Here is a 10,755-nt window from a genome sequence, read left to right as displayed (position 1 = left end):
CGCTCGGACGGAGTACTGGTGGCACATGCACAGATATTTACGTGCAAGCCATTGGAAACTATTATTCGTTATTATATAATTATTATTCGTTATTTAACTTTATTACTTTCACTTAAGAAGAGTTCTGCACTTTTTATTTCAACATTTCTCTTTATATAAATTCTATTTTGTACTTAAATCTATAATTTCGTTACTAACCCAACGAACTCATCTGCGCTTTCCGATAGGTTGCACGTAAGGGGAAAAGTATAGCTTTCTTCCACTTGAGAAGAGTTGTGCATTTTTAAACTTTTTTAAAAAAAATATCTCTTTACCAAAAACATTTTTTTCTTCTATTTCAAATCTATAGTTTCGTTATTTTACTAACCCAACTAATGACTCGTCCGCTTTCCAATAGATTATGCAATATCTGTGCATAAGTGCCAACAGTACTCCGTCAGAGCGGGTCTTGGACTTCAGCACCGCGGGGAGCAGCCAGCACTCCAATGCGCAGCTTATTAATACCAAACAAAGTGAACAAGTTGGTATTTCTGTCCAGAAACATTGAAATTTAAACATGGTCCGTGTAACGTTATGTAAATCCCGCGTCTCGGTCTGATTGTTGTTTCCGCTTTGTTGTTCTTTACGTTCGCTAAATTCTGGGTTTGTATTTTAAACTGCCGCTTCAGTGCAGTATACCCACAGTATGCGTGCGTGCGTGTTTGTTTGTGTTTGTTTCCAAAATATTTTCAAAATAAAGAAAAAAGACAAAGCTGTGCAGTTTGTGTTTCTGTATAAGTTTATGAGCAAAATGATTGGAACACAATTGTGATTCTAAAGGGCACCAGGTGAAATCTTGCCTAGGGCAGCAAATTGGCCAGGGCCGGCCCTGATATAAACAAATAGGATGGCTTTTAGTACTCACTATTAAGTCAGTGTTTTGCATAGAAGAGTTTCCGTGATGAAAGCATTGTTGACTCTGATGAGGACTACACTCCGGAGACAATACCGCTACCGCATCGTCGACTCGAGGAAAAGCCACGCGATATTTACTCTTGTTTGATTTCTTCGTTTATTCCTTTTTTGCCTCGTTTGCTTTCGCTGACTGCATATGCAGGTACTCTGAGTTCTGAATGCTCTTTCTCTGCCGTACTTTTGGTCTTCGTGCACGTTCAAATCAATCGAGTGTGCGCATGTGTGGGCAGATCCCATAGCAACCAGGGTGGTGCCATGGTCGCGAGAGAGAGTGATAGTCACGCAAGCCAATCATTTCCCAGTGGGCATATGACCGACCTTCAACGTTGAAATTTGGTTGAAATTAGGTAAGTTGTTTGTTCAACGTTGAAACAACGGTGAATGGTAAACGGTTGAAAAAGGTTAATAAAATGCTTAAAAATCAACGTTGAAATTTGGTTGAAATAACGTCAGTTCAACGTTGAAACAACAGTGAAGTAAACGGTTGCAAAGAGACAATAAAATAATGTTTTATAATTTGAGAATCATTTAGAAAAAAATTTAAAAACTCATTTTATGAAATTGATGAAAATATTTAAAGATGTAACAAATAATTGAATATACAGGTAGCGATGTAATCTCACGAGATTACACGAGACTGGACTGTTTTAACGGCTGTCTGCGAGATCTTGCGTATCACACAAGAAAATGCTTCGGAGAAAGAAGAGGTAAGGAAATATAAAGTCAATAAGTCAATGTTTTAAACGCAAAACGTTATTTTATTCACATATTCAAAGTGGTATGACAAAAAAGCACGATGCCAAATCGTTTTTTTTTTCCTGTTAGTTGCGAATGTATCCGTCATAGTAGTTAATTTGCTAAATCACGGGATGTTCCCGCCGAAATTGGACTTCGTTATTATGAATATTAATAAATTAATATGATGTGTTGTTATCAACTTAACCACTTGGTTGTTTTTGCTTCAGAGTTCAGTCAGTGTATTTCCGAGAGGCCTTACAGGCGCCACAGACACCTATCAGCCTTTGGTACGGAGCAGCAGCAGCTCGAGAGCGGTGTGGTCAGTGTTAAGCTGCTCTATTTCTCAAATTCATATTACTGATTAAGTCTTAAAACTTAGATGAGATGTTGGTGTTTTATGGCTCACGAATTCGCAATAACGGATACGTTTAGCAGTTCGTGTAATTGACATTAATCTAAACTTACTGATGACGTGATAACATGGGCGTCGAATCCAATATTAATCATGCTGAGGTTTTCACGACGGGGTAATGTGTATAAATGCAGTTATAAAATTAAAAGGGACAAGATAGTCGACGTGACCCTCATGTTTCCATGGCAATCAGTCAATCACATGTTACGTTTATGCTGCGGTCATTCGCGCATTATCCATGATTTTAAGCGCCATAAAACACTTAAGTTAACTCCTTTGTACGAAAATGTCATATTGTGTAAGTTGGCATGTTCTATTCGGATTGAAATAAATTGTAATGGTGTAATTTTGCTTACTTCTATTGTTGAATAGTTAGCAAGTTTTAATGGAAATAGAAGATATTGGTTATCTAGACAAATCTGCTCTTGTTTTTAGTATATTTTTATAACTCTTTTGTAATGTCTTCGTTATCAAAGCCCTTCAAATTAGAAAAGTGATGATGATCTTGTCAATGCTGAGATTTTCATGCATCAACAGCCACTACATCTGGATCAGGTAATGTCGTATTAACCCTGCTATTCTACAATATTTACTTAAATACAGTATGCAAGTGTATGCATTACATTCTGATAAAGGTCATTATAGAATTCTCTTCCAATAGAAATCTCTATCCAATATTTTTGTGAAGCGTCTCCCGTAAAACCTTACAATGCATTTAATATTTGTTTTGTAATCAAATCAAATTCTACTAATCCTAATAATTAAGATGCAGTGTTTTGTATTTCACAATTTATGTTTTCTTTTTAAAAGGGGCTATGACTTGTTTTTTATTTTATTATGTGTTTTAAATTGTAGGCAGATCAACATGCAATTTGAAAACGTGTGATAAAATACAGAGATGTGAAGTCGTGTGTCTTTTCAGATGCCCAAATCATTCCCCCTTAAAAGGTAATGGGTTACACTTTATTTTGATAGTCCACTTTAGACATTCTACTAACTATAAATAACTTTGCAACTACATGTCAACTAACTTTCAATAATTTGCAACTATACGTCTACTAACTGTCATTAGTGTATTAGTAGACTGTAAGGGTTGGGTTTAGGGAAGAGGTTTGGGTTAGTGGAATAAGTTGACATGCACCTGCAAAGACACTAATAGACAGTTGAATGTCTGTTGAGATATCATCACAATAAAGTGTTAGTAGATATTAAGCAGACAGTCTACTAATTCACTAAAGATTGGTAGTTGATAAGTAGTTGCAAAGTTACTTATAATTAGTAAAATGTCTAAAGTGGACTATCGAAATAAAGTGTTACCAGGTAAGGAATAGTGTTATGACAAAAAAATGTATTTCTGTATTTCTAACTAAAACATTACATTTATGTGTCTATACTAATGAAATGTTTTTCTTTTTCCAAACTTTATCAAATGCAATGATCACTAAGATGAGCCTGAAGAGGAGATTTGGGAAGATGCTGTTTCATAAGTCGCTTTGCCAGATCACCTGTGGTAAGTTTGTAAAAGGTATATTAAAAATAGGATTAGAACATCTCCTAATCAAAAGTTTTTGATCAGGTCGGGATGTCTGCTAACAAGATGCCTTGCTGGTCTGGACGAGTTTAAAGGCTTACACAGACAGTCCAGAGGTTCAGAAGACCATCTTCGATCTCATTGGTAAGGGACTACACAAAAGGCTGTTTGACCCACACGTAAAGCAACCTGTCAGTGTTTGCTTTGTTAAAGGAACACGCCCAGATTTTGGGAATTTAGCTTATTCAACGTATCCCCGGAGTTAGATAAGTCCATACATACCTTTCTCATCTCCGTGCGTGCTGTAACTCTGTCTGACGCAGTCCCCGCTAGCTTAGCTTAGCACACAGACTGGAAGTAAATAGCTTCAGCTAGCTATTATTTTGTCACTTATTGGGAGCAGTATGCTAGCTGAAGCCATTCACTTCCAGTCTGTGTGCTAAGCTAAGCTAGCGGGGGCTGAGTCAGACAGAGTTACAGCAAGCACGGAGATGAGAAAGGTATGTATGGACTTATCTAACTCCAGGGGATATGGTGAATAAGCTAAATTCCCACAATCTGGGCTTGTCACTTTAAAGGGATAGTTCGGCCAAAAACGATATTAAACCCATGATTTACTCACCCCCAAGCTGTCCGAGTTGCATATGTCCATCGTTTTTCAGACAAACACATTTTCGGATATTTTAGAAAATATTTTAGATCTTTCAGTTGATTAAATGTAATGTTATGGGGTCCACCCATAGTCCACGACCTTCAAGTCCAAAAAAAGTGAGTCCATCCTTCACAAATTAAATCCAAACGTCTCCAGGATGATAAAAAAAGGTCTACTGAAGGTAATCCGTGCGGTGTTGTTGTAGAAATATCCATATTTAAAGTTTTATTAACGTAATTAACTACCTTCCGGTAGCGCCGCCATCTTAGTCGCTTCCGCGTTCAGGATGAGAGCTTACGCAGCCTACGGAGGCTACTCTGCTGCTGCTCTGTTCCCCCACCCTCCGAATTTGTCATAACGTCACTAAGAAAAGTGCGTACACTACGCTAATACTTTCTCCTGAATACAGAGGAGTCTAAGATGGCGGCACTACCGGAAGGTATTTATTTTCGTTAATAAAGTTTTAAATATTTCTACAACAACACTGCGTGGATTACCCTCAGAAGACCTTTGTTTATCATCCTGGAGCCGTTTGGATTTAATTTGTGAAGGATGGACGCACTTTTTTTGGACTTGAAGGTCGTGGACTATGGGTGGACACCGTAATATTACATTTAATCAACTGAAAGATCTAAAATATCCGAAAATGTGTTTGTCTGAAAAACGATGGACATATGCAACTCGAACAGCTTGGGGGTGAGTAAATCATGGGTTTTAATATCGTTTTTGGCCGAACTATCCCTTTAAGCATATCATTTGGGGGGTGTTGAAAATATAAAGTTGATATCACTTAAGCATTCAGTATTGGATTCATTTGTAACCAAATTGATCAGAAGCACCATTCACTTCCATAGTATTCTTTTATCCTACTATGTAAGTCAATGGTGCTTCTGGTCAGTTTGGTTGCAGACATTCCTTAAAAAATCTTCAGGTTCATCAGGACGCTTTAAGGTGTAGAAACATCTCAGCAACCTCAAGAGAAATTGGAGGCAACTAAACTAAATTGCAGATGTTGTTGCAAAGGGTCTGAATATGTATAATGCAAATATGATATGTTTTCTTTTTTCATACATTTGCAAAAGTTTCTAAAATTCTGTTTTTACTTTGAAGAAAATATCTAAACAATTACAGTATCATGCAACAACATAACATTTGAAAGTGAAAGGTGTATAATAATTTCTGAATGCACTGTAGATGATCTTAATTGAACCTCATTGTTATCTTCGTAAACACAACAGCTTTCTTCCTTCATCAGATGGCTATGCAAAGTTTCAAGTCAGACTATCAAAGAAAACGCATCTTGTCCTGATGTGCAATAACAAGATTTTTTTGTACATGGGCTAAAATGCAGCATTTTTTGAAAATTAAATATTGTGTTTTTTCCTCTCTTTAGATGCTGTCATCGTATTAAGTACAGCATGAGCCAGAATGGATGGGTGGTGGTGGCCATAAGAAGACTGTCAACTAAATCAACAACAAAATTCATATTTGCAGTTTTTCTTGAATAAAGTTTTTCTATTCAGATGAATAAAATGACTTTTGAACATGATTTTGTTTTCATATTTTATGATTTTATTCTATATTTAGAATATTACATTCTGCACTACTAACTGGAAACCTAACTGTTTGAAAGAATGTGTTTTTATCCTTAAAAAATATTTTTAACAGCTGCTTTCATGTTTATTTGGAAAGGGTAGGCACCTGCCATCTTATTTGTCCACATTTAAACTTTACCTTCTTTAGGTGTTTAGTTTTATGAATGGGGTTGTACTGTAAGTTATGCGCAGCAAGTTGTATTCATATGATAATTGCTCTAAAAATAACACGTTTACAGTAAGTCATATAGTGAGTATTGCAGTGTCAAGTAAAAATCTATATTTAGTGTTAAAAACAACAAGGAAATAGAAGGTTGAAATTGCGTCATGATAGCAACCATAATTCACCTATGTTGAAAGTGTGACGTTGAAACAACGTCGTGAAATCAACGTTGAAATTTTTTGCAAAACCGAAAGGTAATCCAACGTTGATTCAATGTTGGTACCTGACGTTGATTCAACGTTGAATCAACGTTGAAATGCCGACTGGGTTGTTTCGTCCCGAATGGAAATAATGAGCTGTGTTTAAAACACAGTGAGAGGTTTACAGACACTCGATTTTTATACTCTCTTTCTCAGAGTACTTATGTCACAGGGTGACGATCTTTCCAGGGGCGGAACCGAAATTAGGAGAAGTTTGGTTCCGCCCGGAAGTGTTTCCGCCCGGACCGGAAAATACGAACACTGAACTTCCGGTAAGCGCCGCGAGCGGGAAAATCAGCGAATTATACACAGGTGTGTGTAGTTAACATTAGCGGCTGATGATTGGAGTAAACGACGAGCAGGGCAGTATAAAGGGTCATCTGAAATCACAGTTAGAGGCGATCGACACGAGAGGCGATCGACACGGGGAAAGCTCCTTATTGCCAAGGGTAGAATGAAGACACGCACCTTTTGAAGAGCCCGATGGCGCTGTTGATCCGGGTATCACGGGAAGCGAGCGGAAAGAGGACAGAGCCACAGGAGGCGAAAGAAAGACATGCTGTGGATCTTCTAAAGGAGCACCCCGAAGAGGTTTCGTTTTGTGCTGTTGTGTTGCGCTTGTTGTGAGCTGTTTTTCCTCTCAGGCTGAAGCTGGCGTGGCTGTGTGGGACTTAGAAAACCTTAATGGTTGGAAGAAGATCAGAGAATACTGGGAACTGAAACGAAACAAAAGGAGAAGTGGAGTTAGCGTGAGTGTTTTCCATACACTGAAGATATTGTGATATTGCTGTGCAACCCTGTTGGGGGAAGAAACGCCCTGTTCTGTGTGGCTAGAGTTGATCGCCTGTGTGGAACAAGGAGGAGAACATTAGAAGGAAGCTTACAGCGATTATGAGTATAAAACAATAAGTTTGAAGACACACTTTGCACTAATCTGTTTCGTAGTAAATAACTCCGGGGAAAAAAGAGGACGGCCCTACCCCTTAACAGTGTGGTGGGTGAGCTGAAGAAGGACTGGGGCTATCACAGCGATGTAAAAACGGACTGGGCCGTGCCAAACATCGCCAAACAGAACCCGGTGAAGTGGAGGAAGACGGGCATCTGTGGGTGAATTTGTGTTGTTGTGGAAATTTCACTTTGACGTGGTGCTGTGAATTGCTGTGTGTGTATTGTCAGAAAACGAAGAGGCTGCCGGTCTCAGTGCTTATCTGGCATATGTTGTCAGCCCGCAGCTGTGGAGAGAGAAAGAGAGCGAACACGAGGAGAACCCTGTCTGTTCCGTACTTACTGTACGTGGTCCCAAGTGGAGAGGTGAGAGCCAAACAGCGTTTGAATAACTGTATCTGTGTGTCCCAGCCCGCAGCCTGTAGAGAGAGAAAGAGAACGAACACGAAGGAGAACCCTGTTTGTGCCGTACTTACTGTACGTTGTCCCAAGTGGAGAGCCCGCAGCCTGTGGAGAGAGAAAGAGAACGAACACGAGGAGAACCCTGTCTGTGCCGTACTTACTGTACGTTGTCCCAAGTGCAGAGCCCGCAGCCTGTGGAGAGAGAAAGAGAACGAACACGAGGAGAACCCTGTCTGTGCCGTACTTATTGTACGTTGTCCCAAGTGGAGAGCCTGGGGAGAGAGAAAGAGAACGAACACGAGGAGAACCCTGTCTGTGCAGTACTTACTGTACGTTGTCCCAAGTGGAGAGCCTGTGGAGAGAGGAAGAGAACGAACACGAGGAGAACCCTGTCTGTGCCGTACTTACTGTACGTTGTCCCAAGTGGAGAGGCCGCAGCCTGTGAAAAGGAAGGAGAGAGAGAGAGAAAGCAAACATGAAGAGGCCGATATTTTAAGTTCCCCCCCCATTTATCTTTTTAAATAATTTAATAAAAGTTGTCAAATTTTAATCCTGTGTCGGTCTGGTCATTGGGGTGTTTTGGGACCTCCTTGGGGTGGAACTAGGAGGAGCGTGACCCGCGACGGGGCGGTCCGCTTCTCCGACCTGTGACACTTACATTTTACTTATGTATTGGTATATAAAGAGGGTTTAAGTTTTTTTTTAGATAATTCCTGGCTATCCTGCCTTTAATAATTTAAGGTCCAGACAAGACCCTACACTTTAAAAAAAAAAGTTCCCCATTGATGGGTAATTTGCACACGTTTAGTTTTTTTTTTTGGAACGGTCAACTTATAACGTTCAGAAAACAACTGGGTTTAATAAATTACAATCACATTACTGCGTGTTGTGAGTTTGTAAAAAAGACTTTAAATAGACAAAATATTAAAAAAGTGTTATATAACATTAAATAAATGTTACTGGATTGGTATAGAAAAAAAGAATGATTGAAAGAATCTAACTTTTTTAGACTTAAAAAATATACTGTACTATACACAACTAATTTTAGTGTTGCTGATGTACACAGTTTTTATTTAGGAGCCTTTTCACCCCCTTGCTTCAGCCATTTTCACTCTCTTTACTCTACTCTTTACTTTAAGCTCTATGGTTCAAATCCACCCTTTCAGCTCTGCAGAAAATAGCAGCAATTGGTGAACTGAAAGCAAGAAATTACCATAATAAACCAAATATTTCCAAAAATATGTCTACTTTTGGAAATTCTACAATTTGTCTACTTTCAGGAGCAATTGATTTTCTTGATAGCGCAAATGGTTGAAGAGTTATCGTCAAATGAATAGTGCTTGGTAGAATGTGTTAAAACCAACACTGTTGATCTAATAGGGTTAAAATTTGCACTGGCTTCCTTTTCATATTGAGTTTTCATATTGATTTTAAAGTTCTCATAATCACTTATAAGGTCTTGAATAATTTGGCAATATTTGTGTGAGCTGTTAACCCCCTACACGTGCTCTATGCTCTTCTGACGCTGGTCTTCTAACTGTCCAAACAACACGGCTAAAAACTATGTGTGATCGGGCTTTTTCTTACTTGGCTCCTAAATTGTGGAATTCCCTGCCCTCAGAGATTAGGAATGCTGAATCCCTGGGGTGTTTTAAATCCCACCTTAAAACTTACTTTTTAGGGTAGCTTTTATGTGATTACTTGCTTTGTTTTTTTATTGGCTTTTTATTTTTTATATGGTTAGTTTTAGTGCCTGTAATGTTATGTGTATCTTTTAATTTAACCTTTTTATGTCAAGTGCTTTGAGATGCTACTTTTAAAGGCGCTATACAAAATAAAGTTTATTATTATTTTTATTATTATTATAAATGAGAATAAAGAAAAACTAAATAGAAAATGAAAATAATAAACTCAAATAAAATTCAAATAAACTGAATTTTTTTTCTTAACAGTTTTAAACATGTGTTTAAGCAAATCTGGTTTTATTCATTTACTGCCAGAGTTATGTTTATACTTTCAGTTTTCAGTTACGCTTCACAAAATTACATACGTCAATCTGGCACAAACCTGTCTTGTGGGCGGGACTTAACCACGCTGAACTCTCATTGGCTAGTTAGACTGACAGCTCCCTGACCCTGAAACTTTTAGAGGGTGTGTACACCAGGGGCGATTCTAGGATTTTTATTTTAGGAGGGCTCAGCCCCCAGTAAGGGTATGAATAAAAAATATTATTTGACTATTAGGGTAGGGTTGTATACTACAAACCTTATTGTAATCCACTATTCCATTGTATTCCCTGTGTTTCATATGGGACTAGAAAATTTTCAGTTGTGAATGGAGATTTTTTTACAATGAAGACTTCCTGATTCATTATTCACTGTGAAAATACACGGCACACGTTTCCAGTACAAACACATCATTTTACTGTTTTTACTGTTTTATTGTCATTTATCTTATAGGTTAATATTATAAGTTGATATAGCCACTGTGTTAACAAATTTATACAGATCTAAAATATAAAAAAGGGGACTGACAAACAAGTGATCTAACTTAATAGTGAGTTGTCAAGATGCAGTATGATGTGGTTTTCATGACACGATTTAGATTAATCCAGGACTAGTTTTATTAGGATGCTTATGTAGTTTTTACAAGCATACCTTACAAAAATAGTACAGGTGTGCATCTTGAGACAAAACTATGTGACTGATGTATTTTATGTTAGTGCAAGCTACATTTAGTTAAGAACTAAAACTCAAACAGGCATTTTAGTATTAAACTGGGAAACAGCCCCAATGTCTATACTGTAGTAGGTGAATCCTCAAAAACTTACTAGGAATACACAATGTATACTACCATACCACAGACAAATACACAGGTTGCATACACTTTTTAAAAGGAAGGAGTTCAAATGTTGAAATATTAATATTTTAAATGAAACAAACATATTTAATAATCTATACTTTACTTATATTATTAGATTTTAAAAAAATGTGATTTTAAAGAACTGCAAATATTAGGTGAACAGTACTTTTGATCCAGTTTTTCCACAAAAAAAAACAAGTTTTATAAAAGGGATAAACTTCACAATCACCCGGTGTTTCTC

General features: G+C 37.7%; 1 long non-coding RNA gene across 1 annotated transcript; it reads left to right on the top strand.

The window, feature by feature from the left end:
• The first annotated feature begins 2,957 nt into the window (after positions 1-2,957).
• LOC135765414 (uncharacterized) lies at positions 2,958-5,762 on the top strand. Its single transcript, XR_010540706.2, has 4 exons — positions 2,958-3,052; positions 3,551-3,614; positions 3,681-3,779; positions 5,681-5,762. It is a non-coding gene; the product is annotated as an uncharacterized lncRNA (long non-coding RNA).
• The last annotated feature ends 4,993 nt before the right edge of the window (positions 5,763-10,755 follow it).

This window comes from Paramisgurnus dabryanus, chromosome 6, assembly GCF_030506205.2.
Source record: "Paramisgurnus dabryanus chromosome 6, PD_genome_1.1, whole genome shotgun sequence".
NCBI lineage: Eukaryota > Metazoa > Chordata > Actinopteri > Cypriniformes > Cobitidae > Paramisgurnus > Paramisgurnus dabryanus.
This window is presented reverse-complemented; position numbering and strand designations above follow the sequence as displayed.